General features: G+C 39.7%; 1 protein-coding gene across 4 annotated transcripts in view; it reads left to right on the forward strand.

The window, feature by feature from the left end:
* Positions 1 to 24,890, forward strand: part of LOC126041974 (BEN domain-containing protein 5) — a 980,738-nt gene that overhangs the window by 496,916 nt on the left and 458,932 nt on the right. The window lies entirely within an intron of this gene.

The raw sequence follows: 24,890 nt of genomic DNA on the forward strand, positions 1-24,890 counted from the left end.
AATCTTGGCACTCGAGGGGCTCCCCTGACTGTCACACTGAGGCATGTAAGTTAAGAGGCTGATCGCCCTGGGGGGACTGCGTAGCACTGAAAGTCGCCCAGAGTAGGAGCCTCACATGTGTGTTCTGAATTGCCCTCTGGATCAGTCTTTCTTTACACTACTAAAAAGGGAGACTAGCCAGCTAATAAAAGCTCCTAAACTGAGTACCTAAATTTAGATGCTGTCAATACAGCAGTACAGCTGAACTCAAATTTAAACAGCGAATGGATTCATCATTTTGTGTTTCTGTTCTGAAATTGCTCGTGATTTACAATCTAGGGATACAAACATTGAGACTTTCTGGGTCTTGCTTCTAGTCATTTTCTGAAGATGCAGATCTAGAACCATTTACGTCAAGGGAGAATGCTCCTGCAGTCTTTAAAGAAATATAAAGACAATTTATGAAATGTTTATTAAAAATAGGTGCTTTTGTTTCCATTTCATGCCCAAGAAAATTCTTATTGTTCAATCTCTTTCAGTAAGTATTTTAAAAATAGCCTGGTGGTAATATATTCTGTGTGTACTTGGGATCAAATGCAATTTCTTCTTGGAGATTTATATGCAATTATTTTATCCAGGCTCCTTCCCCCTTTAGCCATCTTGACAGTGCCCAAGGTTACTTTAGACCAACATTGATAAAACTCATTCTCTGATTAAAAAATAAAGTCTGATATCAAAACCCTATGTACACTGTAGACTTCCATTGTTATAGAGTCCTTATTGTCTTGGGTTCATAGGCTGCAGTCTTTGAAATATTGAATTACTCTACAGCTTTCTGTACTCTCTTTTCCTCTCTGCATTTTAAAATGTGTTCATATATGATCATTTTATGGATGCCACTTGAATACCAACAAATTTGCAAATCCTTCTAAAAGAAGCGGATGCCAGGAATACAACTATTGCTCAAACACTTTCTGTAAAGTTTCCTGGCTGTTAGTAAAAAAAAAAAAAAAAAAAAAAAAAAAGCTAGTGAGTGTTTTGGAATCACCTCTACTTTAAAATACCTAAAAAATATCCTACTATTGTTTATTGTTAATATATTTATTAAGGAAACCATATAGTATCTAGAAAAGGTAGAGCACAGTGTGAGGTTGATTTCGGTAGATGGGAAGCTAATAACTTACTGAAGATTATACAAAAAGTTTATGGCAAAACCAAGAATAGATTGATTTGACATTTAAGACATGGTATCATCTACCTCTGATATAATAAGCCCGAAGTATCCTCTAAAGGAAGAAAGAGTACTGTTCTACAATGAAAATAAAGAAACAACAAGAATTGTTTCTGTTATTTTATGTCACTAAATCAGGGTTCTATTCAGGCTATGTTATTAGTAAATTTAAATAAAACTAATTATCAAAATCCGTGAGACATTTTTTTCTAGGAACTTAATGAAGCATCATCTAACCAGCCCCACCCACAAAAATCAACCACTGTTTTAACAAAGTTGGGAAGCAGACAGTCAAATGATATTGCATATTTAAAGTACATGATTGAATTTGCAAGCCTGGAATTTTAGCGGACTTAGCACCACTAATATATTTACTGGTATTTAGTTTGTGAGAACACTAAAGACAGAATATACAAAAGAATAATTCTGTCCCAAAGACAAGGACCAAATAACAATTACCAAAAAGTTGTTGAATTTCTTAAATGGACAGTCTCTGCTGAGCTCTCTGTTGAGCTGATGAAGTAAGTCATAGAAGATTCCCTTTCTGAGAGAAGGCTCCTGCTGAGGGAACTGAAAACTCGCGGCAAAGTGTTTTGCTGCCACTGGACAGGTTCAGGGAGAGGGAATTAAATACTGAATGCATTGAGAAAGGGACTGAGAGTTCCCACAGTAGTGCAACGCTGCCAACTGGGCCAGTCGCAGCATGTCTGATCGTGCAGTAGGGCCTTCCCCAAGTCCTTGGGGCCAAAGCTCTTTCTAGGAAACGAGGAGGCATGCAGAAAGAGGGGGGTGCTGGAAAAATATTAAAACCGATTTTTAACATGCAGTAGAGCTGAGGAAAGACAGCAGCTATTGTTAGAGAAAGGAGCAGCGACAGTCAGCAGGAGACTGAGAAACACTAATCACTGCTAAATCACTGGAAGATGTCCCCACTAAGCAGAATTGCCACCCCTGCTAACCAGCAGCCATCGACATTAAATATTGTGGAGCTGAGCTCGCTACTCTCAGAGGCATGCTGATTAAAAATGCCCTGATGAAATGGTGTGTACTGTAAGAAGTGGTACTTAGTATTTTGTCTTCATAATACTTTAAATTGCACTATATCCCCACAAGGTATTTTGCCATTCTCCATTAAAAATGGGCAACTGACTTTCAGAAGTACGGAACAGCTGCAGTACTCAGCTGACTTCATTTTAGGTTTGAGGATGCTCAGATATTTTGAAAAAGGCCCCAAGTTTTCACTCTTTGATAGGAAATAATGAATTGTTTTTCTTTACCATACCTGTTTCCAAACCCTGTCAGTGTCTTTAAGTCAGTCTTAATACTTCTTGCCTAACATAGATCAAAAGTTATATAAAAGGCTGGAAACTGTTCCTCCCACATCAGTGCGAGATACCATGGTTCATTTTTTTGACCATGCTGATTTACGATTTCACAGCAGTAGCTCCATTAAGGTCTAGAATGGGTTTTCACTTCATAAAAGCACAATGTTTTAGAATTCTTTGCATTTTAGGACAATTTAATGAAGTAGTTAAAAATTATTCCAGACTGAAAATATTTTCTGCAATCAAAAAAGAAAAAATCTGGTAAAATATAGGAAAGCAATGAAAAAAAAAAACCCCAAACAAAAGAACTCTCACCTGATCATAGAAAGATGCTTCTGAAAAAGAGGAGCTCAGTGGGAGAGTTTTCCTTTTTCTTCCCCACTCTTACAAATGCTTGTGATGTGCCCTGCACTAATACCGCTTTCATTGTACTTTGGGGGATTTTTAGGGGAAGTTGAAAAATAAATAAATAATGCTCTCTTTATTACTGAAGACGGTCACATTTTGATTTTTTTTTTACGGGAATTCAATAGAATCTTCCCCAACCCAGTAAAACTTACTGCAGAAGTAGCAGGAAAACATCAAATCCCGCTCTGGCACGAGCAGAGGAGAACCTCCCTGCTTGTCGTGTCCTACACTGCTCATTGTGGAATGACCGTGTCTTCTGCTTCCTCTCCGCTATGGTTTCCGAGGAGAAAAAAGCCGTAGCTACATACAAGGCTTACACTTCATCCTTCTTCTAAGTTTTTATCTTGTCTTATCCCAGCCTTCCTTTTAAACTGTACACCTTTGGAGTAGGAATTTGTATTTGCCTTCTGCAGCCCCAGGGATATGCTCTTTACTTACCAATTCAGACGAGGTTTAAATACTGTACGGTTAGCAAAGTGAATGAAACACATAGGACTCCATTGCCCTTAAGGACTTGTTAGAGATGATGGGAATTTCACCCTCCTGTCTCCTTGCCACGTACTCGGATGTGTAGAAGGGAAAGGGTAAAAGGGTGAAAGGACGGGGAAAGCAGCAGGTGAGGAGATGAGGCAGGATTTGCCCATGGAACAGGCTAGAGCAGAGATACCTGACCCTGCCGTGCTCTTGTGAAGTGCCCCGGGAGGCAAGTGGCTACCTGCGCTGTTTGGATGGAGACCATCTGCTTAGGCCTGGCAAATATTTTGCAATAGTGTGGGTCAAGGACTGACCCCTTGTCCCGAACACTTGAGGGTTTTTATCTAACATTGCAGTATCTGAACGTCTTCCATGTGAAGTTAGTATCAGCAGCAATAGCTGTAATTTACTTGAGGGAAATGGAGATTTTTCCCTTTCAGGAAAAAAGAAGTCTGTCTGGGCTAAGATGTTGGGGATGGTCTTGTTTGTTTGCTTCTTTTATTTTTATTAATACCGTAGATTTGGGGAAGAAGCTTGTGGAACCCTTCAGGTGCTGAAGGGGGCATCCAGATCCTGGTACAAAACTTCTCCTTTGAATAGTCCAAGAAAAACCTCACAAACCCAAAGCATTGTTGACAGCCCTAAGAAAGAGCTCTCTTCAAAGCCATATGTGTTTTGTTCCTCTTGAATCTGTAGAGAACCCCCTGAGGCTTCAAAAGAGAGACACAGTAGTGGAAAACATCCCTCATCCTCCCCATCGCTTAACTAACTCACAATGTTATATAGAGAAAGAAGGCTGCCTCGGGAAGTGGAGTGCTGGAAATCAATATTTGATCAGATCTGCTTGTGTTTATTGACATAAAAGAATATTTCATAGAATCATTGAGGTTGGAAGGGACCTTGGGAGATCATCTAATGGACGCTGAATGTCAGTAAGTGTTTTCTAATCTCATTGGTCCTTTTCCATATACAGAAATGGTCAAAAGGTACTTCTGCCTCCAGGCAATGATACTGGCTACTGAGGAACTTATGGCAGCTGCTTTCAGTGCCGGCCGAGACGGGAGTGCTGCTTGGCAAGCACAGTACCCACACTGAGACTGGAATAACCTCTTATAGCTCGGTTTCCTGGATGTTACACGATATTCACGTATGGTACACAGCAGAATTTTTCTGCCCTAATGCTGGGGTTTGTCCTAACGGTTGGCAATGTAGAGAACAATTGCCCATGTAATGAATCAAGGTGAAATATGAATGGCGTTATACTTGTGCTAAGTGAAATATTGGTAAAATGGGCACTGATCTTCAAGGTGGTTATTAACACATTAATTTAGTAAGATCTTTCTCCAGCTCTGGAATTCTTGTGCAGCCAGTGTCAAAGTTTACAGGTTACAAACACCCAGTTCAGTAACTGGATGTTTGAAAAACATAGTCTGCTCTTGCAAAAAATTATTTACATTATTTATTTATTGTTGCTAACTGGAGATCCTGATCCACGAGAGAGATATGCATATGCCCACCCCCTACAATGATTTTGATATTTTGGGGGCTTGTTGGTATGTGGTTTGCAGGTGGCTCAGAAGGTGACTCATGTAGAGTGTTTCTTATATCTCAAGAAAAGGCCAGTGGCTCCTAAGCTGGTTTTGGCTGCATTCCTCATATGGCTGCTAGATCCCATTGCTGCTGCAGTGTGACCTTGAATTCTAGTGTAACCATTTTAATTTTTTTTGTCTTGCAATCCCAGCCATAACTATTATGCTCCCATTTGGAGTAACGACCTCTATATTGAGACATAATACTTGAGACCAGATATTTGTAAGCACTGAAGATACATAATTAGGTATTTTTTTCTTTTTAGGGATTTATAGTTTTTCTCGTCACTGTGAAAGATATTTGCTTACAAGTAATAGTTAATTATAGTAGACAGTACTAGATAGTCCTTCTGTAATAGCTAGTCATAGTCTAGGTATATTTCTCTATAAGTAAATTACACATTATTCTCTGAATATATCTTCTTTGCAGTCAAAGCTGGACTGCCAACTTGGGTAGAATTTTCCAGCCTAGTTTTAAACTTTCCTGAGTACATATCAACAAGAAAGTAGCTGGAGCAGAATGGATCTCAGAATGGGCTGGAAAACTTGCTAATGTCAGTGTAGCATTTCCTCCCACAGGTTACAAATTATACTGTTCTTATGCTGTTGAGAATGGGGAATAATACATCTCTCAGAGCTATCACTGCATATTTGTTATGAAGTATTGCTATAGATAGGTGATTTCCATAACCCTATTCACACCCCATGGAGTCGAAAACTAGTTTATCAATGCATCTGTAATGAATATGTGAATGCTGTGGGGAGGGGTGAAACAGGACAGTGCTGAAAACAAAGGGAAAAAAAAGACAAATACTCTAAGCTTTGGATGGTAAAATGCCAAATGATAACAGAATATTACATGTTTTGTTAACAGTGGTTTTCTGTGAGTTGTTTAATATTGGGGAACGGAATAGATAAGCGTATGTGAGGGAGCAAGGATGAGGAGTAAAAAAGCGGGAAGACAAAAAGCGCAGGTTTGAAGAAGCAGAAAGTTGCTTGAAAACTGACTGTATAACATATGTATAGACACCTTAAAAGATCAAAATGGCTGTTGAAAGTGAAGCTGTAAATGGGAACCTTTAAGGGAGGTTTTCTACATGCCCAGATTTTCATGGCTGTTTTCTCATTTCTATGCCATTGCTCGGAAAAGACTGTTGGGTGTCCGGACACTCGGGCAGGGTTGCTGTGCATGCACAGTAAATCCAAAATGTCTGAAATGCATTGCTCTGATTGCAGGGAAATAACTGTACATTACAGGCTGGTTTGGAGGATGAGATTGCTTTTTTTCCAATTCATTGAACAAATGTGTTAAAAAACTAAAATGTGATGCTTTTGTGTTTCACCAAAACTGCAGGGAAATCACATTTTTTCCCTTTCTTGTCATCAACACATTTTCTTTATTCATGTAACAGTAGGTGTCATCTTTCTTTAATTATGCCCAGCTATCGTATGTTGCTTTTATTTGTTGAGGATGTTAGTTTCAGGGAAAATAATTTAGACAGTTCCATTTTTCAGGCAACAATACACTAAATCCTGTGCTTACAAATTGCAATTAGATAAGAATTCTTCTTTCCACAATCAAATGTGGCAGTTTCTTACTGGAAGTAATGATGAATCAAACTTATAGTGTAAAATGGGAAGATCAAAGCATTCAACGAAAATGTAATGAAGAAAATACACTTTTATGGCTTGGCATTTTAAATGTCCTCTGTTATATATCACCGTGGCAGCATACAATGGTATAAGTCTTTCTTTGGGAACGAATGCAGATCAACGCAGCCTCATTTTCTGTGTCAGAATTTACTTCTTACCGTGATGATATTTCTTCCCCCACCCCATCCCCCCATACCCCTCTTCCCTCCCTCAGACCTTAAAAGTACTTTAAACATGTTTAGCCTGTCAAGAAGCCTTTGCTAAAGGGTTTTGTAGCCTTTGGTAATGACTTCTAATTTACGTGACTAATTATCCCGGGATAAATAGAGATGAGGTGCTTTAGGATAAGGCTAATCTGCATGTCTGCTGGAAGCTTGAATACTGCATTTTATAAAGATACAAAACTCAGCAATTCAATGAAATTAAGGTTGTGACAAAAGGCAGGCAAATTCAAAATGAAGGCAAATACTTTTCTTCCGAAGCTGCCGCAGTTGGATGTGAGAAAGGTGCTGATGGCATGGCATGAAAAGAAGCATCAGCCCTGATTCTGGAATTTATTTGGACCTATACGGAAGCTTGAACAGATTTTGCCTGTACCGTTTACACAGTTGCATTTTCACATGGAATTGCATCATGATTTGCCTGCCTTCACCATCCATCTTGTCCCAGTTGTGTTGCCTTATTCGTTAAAACATAGTAGTTATCCATCTATGACCACCTCACCCCTGATTTATGCCACTGTATAAATAAGCAGTGATGTATGTAATTAGGTACATACATACAGCAAAGAACAATCTGAGCACGAAAGCTTAGTCTAATGTCTCAACACTGCAAGATGTTATTCCAGATAGAACAAACTTATGCTGGCAACAGAGGAAAAGAACTAAAGAAAGCAAGTACAATGCCCTTTCTGCTGAGCTGAGAGGTTCTGAGTTTTCAGAAGAGCTCTTGAATTTAGAACTTGATCGCCGCAACACTATGCAGAGCAATGCATAAGTACTTTAGGAAGTTTAGTCTCATTTTCAAAGGTGAGTTAAGGTTTCAGACTTCTTAGGATATTTTTACAAAGTCAGTTGCAGACAGGTCTAGCGTTGCTCTAAGCAAGAGGGACTCAGTTCAGCGCTGTTCTGCACATTTTATAGATCTGTTAGCAGCTACTTTCCATGCTCACATTTTTGCATGATTTTACAACCAGTCGGTTCTCACCTGTAAGCTTAGAGGTGGGCAGTGCTAGGCTGTATCTGATCAGGTGGACATGCCTTTAATTCTTACTGTACATGCTGTTAAGGTCAGTTGTTTGAACCATCTCATCTCTCAGGCTGAGATGTTAAAAAAGGCCAGACTTCCAGGATGTGCAAAATGGAAAAATCAGACTTGTGTTTAGGTATGTACCGAAATGTTGTCTTACTTGCTGGAATTGCTTTTGAAAACATGATGTCTAACTCTTTTAGGAGCCTACAATGCAGTGCTTAAGACATCCAGAGCTAACTTGCCCAGAGCAGGGAGAATGACAGATTATTCAATTCCCTTTTCAATTACTTAACCACAGGATCATCATTCTACTTCACTCAAATTGTAGTATATTGATTTCTGTTGTGACTCAAAAGATTTTAATTTTTAATAAAAAGTTAGCATGATATTCTCTTTATGTATATAAATCCAGAATAATCTGCCTTTTGCAGACAGCGTATTTAAATTGAAAGACCCCATAATACCTATAATGTTTATAAGGAGCTCTCCCTGAGTTCACTTAACCAGTACCCCCCTGCTTAGTTTCCCCACAGGACAGCAGTAATGCAAAAGCCTTTGAGGCCTAGATGAGAGAATTGTAACATAATGAACTTTTAAATTTCAATAACCCTTAACAAAAACTGCTAAAAAGCTCCCATGGTATAGAATCAGAGTTTCACAATATCAGCTGATGTAAATTACAGGGAAGTAAAAGGAAAAAAGTTAACCAAAGCCTTTCACTCTCTTCTATCCAAGGCCAAATTAATATTAATAGGTCTAGGTTTTTGGTACAGGTAAATACTAAAGAACTTGCCTTAAAGTGCTTGTAGGCTTGGCATATTGACCCCAAACTCCATTTTACTGAGAAATGTAGTAACAACTCAGGTGAACAGATTTCCCTTGGAAATCCCAGCCCCCAGTTGACTGGGAAGTCAGGCGTAGCAAGTTTTCTAATGCAACCCACGTTCAGGGCAGTGCTCCTTCCCAAGCGAACAGCATCTTTTAGAAACCCTGTGTCCAGGTAAAGGCTTTTATACTAGCAATCCCAATAGTGCTAAAAAGTTTCGAGGTGTTTTTCCATTTGACAGCTTAGCTCTAACCCTGAGCTTCCATGGAAAAACTACACAGTGTAACTTGGTTTGAGTATTAAAAGGAAATTTCTTGGGGACCCTCTGTACTTTCTGGCACGCTTCCCAGGAAGCAACTAATCAGTAAAAAAGCCATTCTTCACACTTGTTCTTTGGCCTGTCCTCTGTGACCTATTTTCTTGACTAATCCTGTGATTTTTATCCCAGCCAATACCAAATTGCCTCTGTTTCTGGCTGCTCCTGGCCAGCCCTATAATGCTGAGCTCCCAGCAAGATCTTGGGGGGAAATGGGGAATTTTGAGTGGTTTCTCTTGCTTCAGGGTCTCTGCAGAATCAAAGGACAGTGCAAGAGCAGCAGTCTCCTCTGTATTGGTAAATGAGGACTTTTGTGCAGATGAGGTCTTCTCAAAAAGATAAAATACAGTAAGGTTGGTCTGGGTAATTGATGTTGAGTTTTGTAGTCCTGAAAGCAAGGAATCCTTCGTGAGAAGCTTTACAGTGATGATCTGCGAAGCTTTTTTTTTGTTGCCAAAAGAGGGAGCCCTCACAGAATTATATATGCTCTTGGGGATGTTTTTGCTTTTGTGATCTGCTCTTTACAAAGCTCTGATTTTATTTTTTTTTATTTTTTTTTTTCCCCTTACAAAACCTGGGGCCTTTTTGGTTTAGAAGAAAAAGGTTTGTGGCACAGTTAGCGTGAGCTGTGAGTTTTGCCCTCTTCAGGTTCACGATGACCTCGGGTCGCAAAGAAAGAAAATAAGCTTTTCATTTTCAGAGTTATACACCTGGCTATTATTAAGTACATGATGTGGCTTCATTAAATACCATATTTTAGCATTCCAGTGTTAGAAATAATGATCCTGCCAAACTGGACAACACTGGTTGGACACTGAACCTATTTTAAATGATACATGATTTTGTGTGTTGTAATTTGGGTTCCACACTGCCTTGTGTTTACGTGAGCTGGAATTATCAAAGCTGGTACCCGATTCACCTCGTAGCCATCCCAGAATGAATTTTTTCTTCTGAAGGACAGTGTTTGAGAAGGTTGAGTAGAATCTTTCTAGTTTGTCTGATGACATAAGGGGTAAAAGAGTGCTGGGTTTGTTTGTAATCACTTGTAGTGAGTAATTCAGTAAGTTTTGGAGGGACTTTGAGAATTACACAACTTGTTACTGATTATTACGCATGCATTAGGTTCAAGGCAGTGAGAAAGTACAGGCACTTTTATTAGAGTTTATCTTTAGGGCAAAAGCCTTTGTCTCAGGTTCTGCAATGGAGACTGCAACAAATAAGAAGTTTACCAGAGAGACTCTGCAAGTGTTGATTCATGATTCACCCTTACCTCTTTCTGAGCTTGAACTGGTTAAAGGAAACTCTAGCCAAGAGAAATTACAAGTATTTTAGCTGATCTCTGCCGTCTTCTCTGAACCTGTACTGTTCCCTATACTAGTTCCCTTTTGAAGAATTTCTTTTCAACCTAATGGCTTCTATGACTCTGTGGCTCCAATACCCCATTTGGTATTTTCTCTGTTTTGCACAGTAGCTCTCTTTTCTGTTGGGATGTAGTCTGAGTGGATATGACAGTCCAGCGTTTCTTATCTCCCCCAAATCAAAGCCAAACTTACAAAATAGCTTAACTTCATGGGAGTTCAAAGCCAATAATTGGGCAGTAGGATTTAAAAAATACTTTTATTTGATCATTTGAGATATTTTGCCTTACTATTTTTAAATGCAAATTCAGAGGCTCCGGCGTGACCTTTTTTTTAGTGAGATTTTGATGCTTAGGAGCAGATTCTCAACAATACGTTAGTGCTTAAAAGGCATTTAGGTGCCTAATTCACTCCTAGGTCAGCTGTTCTTGAAAATGTCACGTCCTAGCTCTTGGCAATACTGGAGCTTTATATAGCAGGATTGTTGCATCAGAGTAAAATCCTGTTTAGAAATGCATATTGATAATTCGTTGTTAATAGATAGTGTGAAGATTGCTGTGTGATTATTGTACCGTAATAGCGGTGAGATTCAGAGTAAGTGCAAGGAGTAGATTGGCTGAGTTAGGAAGGATCACATTTAGTTGATAACTTTTCTTTCTCTTTTCCATTATGTTCTTGTTGTCTTTTTGAACACCATTAGTATTCTCAGTGTTGTACAGACACATACGGGCGACTTAGGGCAGGAGCTAAGTTGACTGCAATCAAACTACGTGATAAAACAAAAAAATCAACCCCCAAATAATTTTATGCATTTTATTTAAAAGAAGAACATTCAGAGTTAAGACTGAAATGGCCAAAATGGGTGTTTCTGACATTTTATGGATGTTCTGCATAGGTAGTGTGCCTCCAAATATTGGATGCTCCTATATACCATATGTGCTGCAATTCCTAAGCAATACAGCAGATGTTTTAGGTGATCAATTCAGAACTCACTGGCTTTGTTTAGTTCTCCCCATTCCCAATTTTATATGATGTGAATGTGCCTGTCATCATAAGTAGAGGAACAGTTCCATATTTAAAAATCTGTGCATAATTCAAAGTTGACACAGTAGCAATACTAAAACACTTCTCAACCTAGAAAATCTCATGTTCCTCAGAGTCCAAAACACCTAGTTAGGAAAACTGTGGCCAGTAAAAATTAGCTTTGTGTGGCTTGAATCAAAACTTAACTATTTCTTTGAGTTTAGGTTTATTGTACAAGGCAGATGAAAGCTGACAGTTCTGATTTCTTTGCTGATCATATGGCTGGGTGAGCTGCTTTGCTTGCTTATTTGTTTTTAAGAAAAGTTTTGTCTTATTTCTGTCTAATCTTCTCGAAAGCCAGCTTCCTAATGGCACCTTTTTATCTTCAGTTCTCTTAACACTTTCTTCACTGCTGCCCCACGCTTTGCTGGCTCCTAGTATACAAAATGCCTTTTCTGCCCTAAGATCATCTTTTCTTTTCTTTTTCTTTTTTCTTTTTTTTTTTTTCTTTTTTTCAAGGAGCTTTTTAACAGCAATGCCAAATGATTTGACTTAGTTTTCTGATCATGTGCACTGGAAATCTATTCAGACTTCATCAAAAAGCTCATTTGAAAATACTGGTTCTGTTGTATTGTCTGAACTGTTTTGTTTATTTATTTGGGGATATAAAAAGACTTGAACTCTCATATTTTTTTCCAGTTGTAAGTGAGCACAGATATGTATCTGATGGCTAACACAGTAAAGAGACTATCTTCTGGAGTGGCCTGCGGGGAATAAACTAGCTGCCTGCTAACACCTCTCCGCCTCTGCGGAGGTTGGGACTGGTGAGGGCAAGGGCAGCTGCGCTCCTGCGCTGGCCTCGCGTCTCCTCTGCGACTCGAACCCACGGGACCGTGGTGGAGGGACCTACGTTTCAAAAGAAAAACAAAATGTTCCCTGTCTTCAATGCCCCAAAGAAAAATTTAAGTTCACTAGGAAGAGGAATGAATCTGACACCTAATTTTGCCACTATAAATTGGAACATTTACATTTGTGTTGGTCTTTAAAAAAAAACAATATAAAAAAAAAATCCTTAAATATAGCTGTCTGACACAATAGAGTTCAGGGTAAGAACAAGAATAAATTTTCCTCACATGTTCACCTATGGAAACTTTGTTCACCTTTCCTGCAACTGTGAAATTGGTTTGAAATGATGGACTGATACTTCCTCATGAGTTACTCTTGACATACCAGAGCTCTTTTGCTAACTGAAAAGTATGTACTCTGGGGAAGCAAAATGCTTTTCCAAACACAGTGTGTAAATGTTGTTGTTAACATCTAGATAATTAATTTTTAAGGCTAATATTCAATAAAATTGCATGGAAACCTCTTGGATTTCTTTTAATAAATGAAGATTGTAAATAAGGGCAATGGAAGCAGTTTAAATACAGAACTATATTTTTCTGAAAACTGGAAGTTTCAGAGTGACTCACAAATCATAGGTAAGCATCCACATTTCAAATTATGCAGATAAACATATTTTCTGTGTAATCCAAAGAACAACTGTGTTGCAGTAGCTTTATGACATAGTTACTACGTTCTCAGTTAAATATTTGTTACATGTACATTAGTAAATCTCAGCTTTTGTCTTCTGGAGATCCGATTCTGAGAGTCATGATCTGCCTTCAGTGACTGTCTCAGCAAGGGCATCTGGGGAAATTCAGCCTTTGGTTGGACTGAACCCTGAAGCCATTGCACATCTCTGATGCAAAATTAGCAGTTTCATAACCAAATTGGTTAACTAATTGGTTAATTGGTTAAATTTGGTTCCCTTCTCTCTTCCACTGAAGTCCCCATGCTTTGGGTGCTGCTCAAAAGAGTCTTGTATTTGTCAGTCACCACGCAGATTTTTCGCAAGTGTTTTTTCTGTGTTTTTTTTAACCACTATTAGATATATATATCAGATAGCAGGTCCCCAATGAATTGAACAGCTGTAAAAGAGCAATAATTTGAAACAGTTAACAGCGAGGCTAATGAAAAGAGGATTTCAGACCTCTTATCTCTATTCAGTGTATGGGACAAATGTTTTTCCCTATTTTATTAGTCAGAATAACCTGACATGGATTGAAGAGACGAACAAAATAGTAGTATCTGGATGGCCTCATTTTCTTAAGCGGATCTCTCTATTTGAGGTTGCTCTCAGGCAAGCTAACTCAGCTCAGTGATTCTGATTAACCAAACTTTTATTTTCTCCTTTAATATAACATGACATAATATATACGACATATATAATTCTCTTCAGCTGTTCTGAATAAAAATGCCTCTGGAATGGTTTTTGTAGGTTAAAGCACCTGGGTGAAGGGAGTGTAAGGAGTCCCAACGCTGCCCTGTTAGTCTTCTGGAATTTTGATATGGGTTGCAGCCTGAGTGGACCTTGTTCTGAGTTCTGTGACTCAAGATGTTCAGATACAGGGATTTTGTAATGATTTCAGCATGTGCTGTAGAAAACTACAACAAAAATTGCTTCAGAAATGAAGGAGAAAGTTTTGGGTCTGTTTGGAAAGTAAGATTGTTCTTTTTACCTCCGGGATAGCTCATGCGCATTGCTGCCATTTGACTTCTCCAGACAGTGCTTTCACAGGCTGTAATTAAATATGCATTTTTTAGAAGAATAAAGATTGGGATGCTCTGAATCATTTGTTAAGTGAACATGACAAGCAGTGGTCTGGTTTGGAAGAAAAATTGCTTTTTTTGAGCAATACAAAAACTAACTCACTGCCATGGATTGTGAAAAGGAAACAGACTCAAACTGAAATTAGATGAAAAGCTTGAAATTAGATGAGACCACAATAGTTGGTCATATAAATTTATGTATTTGTCCATACATAAAAGATTCTAATTTAACTTTTCATTCTTATTTTGATCACGTTGTCTTGACTTCTATACAGTAAACAAGGAACTTTACACCGTATGGGGGGGATAGATTTTCAGATAAAGTAAACCTCCTAAATTAAATGTGAAAGCACACAGTTGTTTCCTCCTTCCCTCCAGCCTGTCTCCATTGCAGAAAAGTCTTTGGCTGTAATGGTGCCTCAACAGCCAAAGCAGAACTTGGAGTGGTGGAGTTAGTTGCTCCCTTGCTGCAAAAAAAACCCAACCTGATTTTGTCCAGCTGTTGTGCAAGTCTTTGGAATCGGATGTTTCCTCTCTTATTGGTTTACATTCCCATAATATTAGCGGTTTGAAAATGTGGATGGAGCTGGGCTATAGCACTTCCACTGGATGGACGAAATGGGGAAAGGGAGAGGAAAAGTGAAAGTGACAGGAGTGGAAGGCCAGTGAATTTAGAGCTGAAGGTTAAAAAAAAATGAAATCGTCCAGTCTGGTGCATTGGAAATCAATTCTTTGACTCCCCTCACACCAATTTCCTTTGGCTCCTTAAAGAGATGCTGCTTTAACGAGGAAAAGTGTGTGCTGCCATGTTTTATTGGTGACAAAATGCTAGCTTGGTCTTGGATAGCTGTGATAATTTTGAGTATTTCCTAGGTTTTTCTTCTGTATCTACAATACATAGCCTATATCAAATCCTTGTTTGTAAGTGTGGCGTGTGTATACAGTTTTACTCCTCTCTGTACAATGCAGAAGTCAACAGACACACCTTGATATATACACACCTGCGTATACATACATGAATGTTTATATGTGTCTGTGATTACATATGCATATATGCAATATATTTAAGTCTGTACATATATACCATTATAGTAATGGTAAGTGTAAAACTAACTTTCAAAACAGAATAAACTCTGTCTTTTCCTTCTGAATGCTTGGATGCATGGAGCTGTAGGTGTGAGACTGGTAGCTTGGAAACTGAATGGTGATGGCGCAAATGGAAATCACTACAGAAGGATTTTAGAGTTGATATAGCCCGTAAATCTCATGCAGACCATTTTGCAGTCATAAAGTTCTCCCAACATTTACTCTGCTTTGTGCTATACAGAAAGCCCAGTCACTTGGGTTTACAGGCAAAAAGGTTGGTTTTCTTGTAGAGCTGAAATACGCTCTGTTGAGTGTTTGAATTTCTGAGATGTTTGAATGCGAGATACCAGAAATACAACCTCTTATGGAGGCTTTCTTCTAAATAAAGTGGTATGCATTACCATTGTATACAAGTCGCTTGGCTGCCTTTAAATATTGCTATCTTTAAGTGGAAAGGGAATATATTTTGAGTGTTTGCAGAATACCTTCAACCACTGGAACTATGATCTGGAAGTTGCTATGCCGTGTTCTCACACAGCTCATCTGCATCTCAGGCAAACTCCAACACCTTAAGAGAAAATAACACCCGAGATAAACACAACCAGATAATTCCCACAAAATCAGAAATGAAGGCTGGGAGCTCTTGCAGGGGGAGGGATTTGGGCTCTAGGGAGTCAGAGAAAATGGCAACTAGAGAAGTTGTGTTCTCTCGTGTTTTATTTTCAGTCTGTTGCTGAATCACAGGGACTTTTTAACACATAATTCATAAGTTTTACGCATGAAAACGCAATCATTTTGGGGAAATTTTGTATTCAGAAGGAATTTACTCTTGTGTTGCATCTTTTATATGTCTCTTTCTTCCTTCCATTTGTATTGCTATCCTTATGGTGTGAAACCACAGGAGTCCTGTTTCTTAAAAGTTTATCAAAGATGTGTTCCTTTTGACTGTATTAGGAAGTGGGTTGTGTCAGTGCTGTAATTCAGAGCTTTGTTTTCCAGTTAAGTGCTGCCCTGAGCAGAATTCTAATAAAGAGCAGGAGCCAAACCGAGTGCAAACACATGCCGCTCCCCAAACAAGAAGGTATTTAACTTCATACAAAGAAGGACGCTTCTAGTGAAAATTTCTGATGTTTCAGAAAACTTCCCAGTGACTCCCTCAGTTCTAGGTGTTTTTTTTTCTCTTTTCATGGAATTACATTTTTTTCAAAACAGTATTTTCTTTAAACCCAAATCACCTTTCTCACCACCAGTGTGCTGGCTATTCTGGCATGCTGACAGTTTGTGAAATTTAATATTAGTTGACATGGAGAGAGTAGGACAACTGCTACTAGCTCGTAGCTAAACTACTTGGGTCAGATGTGGATGTTGGAACTTAAGTCCCAGTTTCAATACATATTTAGTTAAACACAGCAAAGGAAGGTTGGGGAGAAATGATCTGCTGGTCAGAGCACTCGTAGCTGGATGGAGGCAGCTGGAGTTCAATCTCAAGGTGCAGATGGGGCAGAGCAGGGACATAAACCTCTGGATTTGTACCTCCCTTATTGTGTGATCACAGGCTCCTACATGTTTAGGTTTAAAATTGTGTATGTTGGGGGTTAATCTGTCTTGTCCGTTATCTAAAACAGCCCATGAACAATGGCTAGTTAGTCAATATCCCATTACTGGTATAGGTAGATATGCTTTGTTTCTAATTAAACATTCATTGAACATTGTTGCTTACCCCCCCCCCAACAAATGGTGGACTTTCAAAGTTCATAATTGCTTTCACTAATGCTTGCTCCTTTCCTTCATAAGAATTAATGTAAGACAGGAATTCACAACTAAAGAATGGCTGTGCAATGCCTAAGGCGATCTGCATCACGTATAGATTTTGGTTGTTAATCGTGCTGTGTGTGGTCTGTATAGTTTTTCCTGCCCTTGTTTACTCTTTTTTTCAAAATAAATAAAATTTAAAGAGAAGAGTTTATTAGCTCCTGCTGCTTACTATGTACTTTAAGACATAATCCGCTGTTTGTGGCATTACAGTAATCTCTATAGGCAATAAGTAATTGATGTCACAAGCACAGGATTATAACCATGGCTCTGCAATTTACATAATAATACACCAAACTATGAAAAACCTGCATGGAGGTTTGTTACCAAAACAAACCCTTTAAAATGCTGAGTTAAACTGTGGAATGAGTAGATCCTGAACCCTTGCTGTATAAGTACATATTCTTCATTTAAAACATGCACATAGCCACAGCCACCTTTTTGTTAGTGGAACTACAAAGAGGCTTGATTCCAACTTGCATGTGGGGTCACACCATGAAGAAATGGTCCTCATTCTCTTCCTTCATTTCTGGCAGGCCCAAAGCTTTTGGGGAAGAACAGAACAAAGCACAGACAAGGTATTGGCTACATCATCCCTTCTTTTCCCCGAGTCTTCACTGGGGCAGAAATACCAGTGTATGTGTGTAGGTACTCCATATACTCACATACTCTACACAGGCTGCAGAATGACTAGAGCACTGGCTATCTGTGCGTTAATTTGTCTCAGCATTTCAGGCTTGAATTAACAAGGAGGATAGAAGCCTATGAAATTGGGAGCTCTGAGTCAAGTTTGCCAGTTGGGTTCAATAAAGTGATTGGATTTGCTTGCCATATTTTGACTTGCGTTGGAAAGAGACTGTTATTAACTAATCAAGGCTGTCCTTTTACATGCACATCTGAGAAGATGCACTCTATATGCATAGTATACATCATCAAACCATAAAGTTGCTACGAATTGACCTTTGTGATGCTTCCCTGAGGTGCATAAGGTTGCTTGTTATTTTGCAGATGCAGAAGGACAGAAAACTTAAGAGGCTTTCTGTCGTCATAACTCTCATTGGCAAAGTTAAGGATCAGTTCATTCCAAAGCAGTTCGTTCCTCCTCTCTTTCCTTCCAGAGATAAGGTAGTCTAAACGACTTTTTGTTGCGATTGTAAATATTTATAGTGAACTGATGGGCTTTTTTTTTGTTCCTAGTGGTATAGTAAGAATCTGGATACTATCTTTATGAGTGTTTTATATGTAAATGAGGCAACCTGTAGATAAAGCACCAGCAGATGTCACTCAAGAATATGTGGAACACACTATGAATTTGTGTGACCAATAAAACTGAGCGTGTACATTGCAGATGGCCTCCGCTGCACAGTCGCTCAGGTTGCTCAGCCTCCTATGGCTGTTTCTTTGGGCAGTGATCTACTGCGTTTGGTAGTAATCTGCTTACCAAGGCTTCGGGGATGGGACCTACTACTACTGCCATAGGTACCACAGAGTGTTTGTATGCGTGCCCAAAGATAGCTCTCATGGCTTTTCAATCTTTCATTAACCTTCATTGTATTAGTGTTCTTTCTAAACAGCTTTTGAGCTCAACAGGACTGTAAGAACATTATAAATGAGTGTTGTATTCTTGAGATAAATAGTTGAAGCGAGGCAAAGGAGAGGTCTTAGTTACTTGTTTGGCAGTGTTTCTGAAAAATAAGTAAGTACCATGTATTCTTGGTACTTAGGTTTTGGGAAAGAAATATGCAGGTGTCAGATATTAAGTAGAAGAGTGTGTGAACTGGAAGGATGAGTAAAGTAGCTGAACGGTTTGGTGCTGTATTTCATCATTTGGACTTGGTTCTGATTCTAAACCAAAGTCGAGTTACCAAATATTGCAACGATCAAATGTCTGTAGAGGTTGCTGTTAAAATGGTTTAAAATGCTCATTATAGCTCTTAGCGTGAGTGATAACATATCCCAAACCACTTTATAAATGTTCTACCACACCTATATTATCAATAATTGATTCCACAGAGTAGGCTACAGCAGATGCGATTTACTAAAATCCCAGTCAAGTGTCAACAAGCTGACTGGTTCGTTTTATCATTATACCAGGAAACTTTAGCAGCTAATCATAAAGGAAGTATAAAATATGAGATCTTGCTTCATTATATGAACAAAAGCCTGTGATTTTGGGATGGGGAGAAAAGATTATTGCTTGGCATAATGTGATTTAAAAAAAAGAAAAAAGAAAAAAGCTTTAAATCATCAAATTATCCATTTTAACAGTATTTGAATTAGTGGCTTATTGGGGTCATTACTTAAATCGAGAGTTTCTCTTTGGAGATAAATCTTGCACTCTGAAGGGAAGGAGGGTACAAGTAGCGAAACTTGCATTTGAGAAGTTAGACAGATGTGAAATGCCCACTGAGTTATATTTACTTTTTTCTACCACCTTCCTCTATCTAAGCCTTCATTAGATTTTTTTTTTTTCAAGATGTTGATTAGCCCTGAATAGTTCTTTCTTAAACTGTCCAACAACAAACAAGTAAAAGAAGGTTCACACTCCTCTGTCACAGAAGCATCTTTTGGATAGGAGCAAAACACACCGAGGTGCACAGCTTGTCACTCGTCAGGTAGCAATACGAAAGGCTAGCACACAGCCTTTAACCTCTCCCTCTCTGCACCTTCCTCCTCCTCCCTCCCCTCTACTGTAAATCCCTCCAGTGCAAAACCAAGGAGGCTTATGGTGGTGCTTGTGGGCAGCCGTGTTGTGCCATCCACACCGTGCCAAGTTGCACACTTGGGATCTCTTTGATCTTTTTCTGAACTTTGGGGTTCTTTCACGATGGTAGAGGATGGCTTTCAAAAGCATTGACATTACAGAGTGTGGCAATAATAAAGGCCATAGAAATGTGAAATTCACCCTTCAATACATACTCAGTTTTATTTTAGGAGAAGATGCACTGGTTTCAATTACTCTTGTGTCAACACGGTCAGTTTATAGAAGAGAAGCGCTTATTTAGAAGTTAAAAGGAAAAGGCACAAGTAGTAACAAATTGTGGCAAAGCTTGTGGCAAAAAAAAAAAAAAAAAAAAATCATGCACTTGATTTCAGTTTTAAACCCTCTGAATTGCATAGTAGATTGAATGTGGTAGGGAGAGGCACCTGTTCAAACCACATTAAAATTAGATGGAAGAGATCAATAGCAGAGACCAGGCTGGGTAAAATACATTTAGGAAGACAAAGTTCTCCTGTGGTCCCAGAGGCTCAATTCTGGCTTTGTGTGGGTGGCCTATGGCAGGAGATGTGAGTGCGATGGGCAGCCTGCCTTTGGGTTCATAGCTGCAGAAAACACTGCCCGCAGAGTGAAAGCAGTGAAATGGCACAAACCCAAGAAGAGCTTTCGAAAGCTGAAGTCAATCTCAGCTCTGGGCTTAGGAGTTTTATATGGAGACTCTGAGCAAGGCAGGTAGAGCTGCCCTTGCGGTCTAGATTTCTCTAGACCTGCCAGAGCACGCCGTCTCCTGGGACGTGGGTGCCCGGGACTGCCGAAGGGGCTTCCAGCACCGCAGCCTCGTGTGTGCGATACCTGGGTGGCTGGCTGCCACCTCCATCGCTGCTTACCGGCTCTCCTGGATGTTGGGGGCTTGGAGATGATGTGCTGGGACAAAAGGCAGGGGTAAGGATATCTTTCGGATCCTGGCTGGAGGAGGAGTGTAGGAGTAGGAAGATGACTTTATAATTGCTTTTTTTATCACTCTTTCTGACTGTATTGACTTTATACTTGACACAGCTTTGGCTGGCAAGTGAGGCCCAGATACATTCAGAATTAGATATGACTAGGCTCATTCTTACATGAGAAGAAAATCATCGGTTGCTACAGAAACAGCTCCATATCAGTCTCGTGGGGCATCTTTGCATCTGGCTTTTTTTCCGTCTCTTTTGCTAATCTGTAGATAAGAGTCACAGCAAGTGCAGCACATCCCACATCTATATAAAAGGTTGGAGGAACTCTGCAGAGAGCAAAGTGTGAAAGAACATCTCGTAGATAAGCTAAACTTAAATGAATGAGTTAATTTACACCCCCCTACCATTTTTTTTCTAGTTTTGCAACTCTCGCTGAGTTAATTGAGGTGAAAATTAAATGACACCAGTCAGCAAATATTTTAAAGACCACCAACATCAAGGAAGAGAAAGGAGGTACTCAGGAAGGGAGTTACTAAGAAGGGAGTTACTAGGAAAATTTAGGAAACGATTGAAGGGGCGAGTTAGAATCTGTGTTAAGAAAATTGCATATTGCAATGGAATAATAATCCAGACTCACTTCCAGGCAAGTTGTTTAACTTGATGAATTAAGGAATTAGTTAAAAATAAGTGTATATTATGGGTGAACAGGGACCGTTCTGCACACTTCAGACCAGCTCACCAGCGAGGCTTTTCAACTGGTTTTCTAAAACGTAATGAATTCTTGATGCTTAGTAGATTAATATTTATTGAGTGAATCAATGCTTAATTTATTAAAAATTTGCCTTCCTTGTATTTTAATATGATTTATTACTCATCAGTGCTTATTGCATTAATTAAAGATTGTGTTAATTTTGTGCAAGTGAACATGATCTGCTGCAAGTTTGCTGCAGAGCCCAAATGCACCGTAGGGACTGTGCCTCTGGGTAGCACCAAGGATAAAAAACTGCAGGAGGTGGGAAGCCGGGATGAATCACCAATGGCCTCTTCCTGCCTTTGGGCTTTCAAAGAGCCAGCAAAGTGAAAATGAAGATGCTGCCCCTTAAGGGTAGGACAGGATTATAGCAGTAGAGACACCGTGGTGATACAGGGAACGTTTCGGTTTGTCTCTTATAAATTATGGCTGATGCTGTGTAAATCTTCTTAGTGTTTCTCCAGGAATGCCTTTTTGTCAACATAGGTGAAATCCAGCCTTAGCGATATGGGAAACTGTCACCTCTCGCCTGACCAGGGACGATAGTCGTTACATTTCAGTGCTCAGGTTGTAAGTAATTCTCGGGACAGTAGGTTGCCCAAAGATTGGGATAGTCCCAAGCATCTCTGCAGGGGCAGGTGTTTGAGAAGTGGAAAATTACTAAAGGCGGAACATAAAAAGCCAGACATCTTGTGAGATGAGTCTTTTGAGAAATCTGTCAAAACAGGGAGAGGGTGATCATGCTGGAGGGGGGCAACAGCTGCAATTTGCATCTTTCAGCACTGAAGGGAGAAGCGAATATATAAAGCCCCACAGCCATGATACTTCTGCTGCAATTATTTTATTAATCTTTGTGACACTTGTAATGTCTCTCTCTCTAAATTCAAATTCTGCTGCTTTTATAGCTACTCATAAGTGTGTCTGTATGTTTTTTAAAAAAATCCATCTAGTTACTAGACTGCTTGCATCCAGCTGAGCCCTGGAAACGGCAGAGAGCTAGCCCCTGAGATCTGAGAGCAGGCTTGAATTTCCGGAAAGTGATTGGATCCATAATTAGCGCATTTTTGCATGTTTAAATGCACGATTCTGGAAGGCGCTTTGCTGTTTCCTCCTCTCCGGGGCTTGGGTGAGTGTGCACAAACTTCCCTTGCCGAGCGAAATTAGAGAAACCTCTTCAAGGTCCGCTGAAGGTCAGAGCAGAGAAATTCTTTTCTCTCTCAGTGCACCGGGCAGGCAGCAACCACCGAGCTCCAGCCCAGAGCGTATGGGTGGAGCCGGTGCCAAGAACCTGGTGGCATTTCAAATCCCTTGCAGCAGTTAGGTGTTAGATGCAAAAGATCAGTGCTGCTCCACTTGAAGTCAGAGAAATAACCTGAGCTTGAAGTTCGACACATACACAAAGATGTCCTGGATCTGGAGTTGATTTGTTTTTTCCAAGGACAGCTTGAAGGCAGTGTCCAAACAGGAAAAAAGTTTCAAACTGAACATTTGACTTGTAATAATTCCATTTTATTTCCCATTTCGTTTAGCCTATTCTATATGCTTTTGTTTTCCTGCAGTATTAAGTTAAACTCTTCAGGTTTTTATTTAATATTTATTTCTACCCTAGCTAATAGACTCAAGTCAGGACCAAGGCCCAGCTGGGCTACATGCCTTCCTCTCTATTCCAAATCTCTACATTTTGCAACCTTCTTTGATGCAGGATATTTATATTCCACCTTTTTTCCCAGTAGAGAAGCTTTCACAGAGTATAGGCTTTGGATATATATTTTCTGCTTTAGCTGTTCATTAGATATACAGCATTTGGCGTTCCAGTTGTGCTGAGAAATGTAAGCAAAGCTTTTGGCCCAGTGGGTGCTAAGCTCTGGCCTTTCATAGCTTTGTACATATGAATCAGGATTAAGGCACAGGATCTCTATAAAATTTAGCTCATTAGGAGATGTTTCGTCTTACGGCTCCCACTGGGGCCGTGGGTCCTTTGCTTACGCTCTTGCTTACTGTGCTTTAGTGCTCGCTGGGAAAGGAGGGTGGGGTGAGCAGCCCCCAGCAGAGTAGAGACAGCATTTCTGAATGGTTCTTGTGGAGGTGACACAAGGCAGCAGCAGGGTCTTCTGCTCTCTTTTACTGTTACCCTGGCGCACCTGGAAAAAGACTTGGCATAGTCTGGCCTTAGTATTTTATAATAAAGCAAATGTGATCAAGCACACTGCTAAGGTCATACTCAGAATGACTCACCAGAGTTAAGAGAACAAGGAGTACCTATGAAAACAGACAGGAATGAATTTTCTCACAAATATGATTTGTGTCGTACAAGAGTTCAGGTACCGAAGGCCAGGAAGGTTTCAGAAAATGTGTTTTTTCAGCCTGACACCCCACTCAGCTTCGCAGCAGGCCACATTCACTGTTGGGCATATAGCTCAAGTATATTCAGTAGATGATCAACTGGGTCCATGCACTTTAGCCAGTGAAACTTTACTTACAGAGAAATGATGGGTTTGGGAAGGAGTTTCATCAGTCATAATTTCCAAGAAAGAGTGTTCACGGTAGGGAAAACCAAGTCAATGTTTCCTCCTCAAGGACTTTCAGCTGTCACCCAGGGAATACAGTGAATGCAGTGATGAGAATTAGATTAGAAAAAGATCAATAGGGCTGACAATAAATGAAAGTAACACAGACATTATTGAGCAAATTAGGAGAGAGAAATTAAACTGGACAGTATAATCGTCAATGCCAGCTAGACACACTAATGTTGGGCAAAGTTAGGGAGAAGACAGTAAGTTAGAAAGTGCTATGAAGAAGAGGCAGTAAGAGTCTGTCTGTGAGATAAAGAAAGCCCTGCTGGTGATGGAAACCTCTCAGCCCACAGGAAGGTGAAAAAGGATGATAATGGTCCAGGAGCACATGGATTTCAGTGACAGGCTGCAGAGAGGCAGTGGTGGGTATATCACCTAAGACTGGGAATATGGAGTAGGCAACAGCCTTGCCTACATGTTACAGGGGAAAGGAAACCTCAGGCACACCCCACCATCACCAAGGCATTGGTGGGATAGCTTGTTCCAGGCAAAAAATTCTCCTAACCTTCTTGTAGTACAGGTTTGTTTGCCCTGTGAAGGTTTGCAGCCCTTCCAGAAACCACTCGTCTGTTTAAACTTGATTATTTTCCATAATAGCTCCCTTTATTTTGCTATCTGTACAAATATCCAGTGATGATCAAGTCAGGCAAGCATTTGGGGTGAGGGATATCCGGTGGCAATGAGATCCATGGGCTGACTGTGCTCAGCATGAAAAGAAACTTTCCTTTTATCAGTCTTGAGTTTGTCTAGATCCTCTTACATGTCTTTGAAAGGTTCACCCCAAGGCGATATAATTGTGTTTGATCACATACAGGCTATGAGTCAGTGATTGATATGAATAAAGAACTTAGAGTTTCTTGTCTTGGTTCCTTGTCTTCTTCCCTGTGGAATCAGAAATCACTTTTATAAATATA

Source organism: Accipiter gentilis, chromosome 8, assembly GCF_929443795.1.
Source record: "Accipiter gentilis chromosome 8, bAccGen1.1, whole genome shotgun sequence".
Classification (NCBI taxonomy): domain Eukaryota; kingdom Metazoa; phylum Chordata; class Aves; order Accipitriformes; family Accipitridae; genus Astur; species Astur gentilis.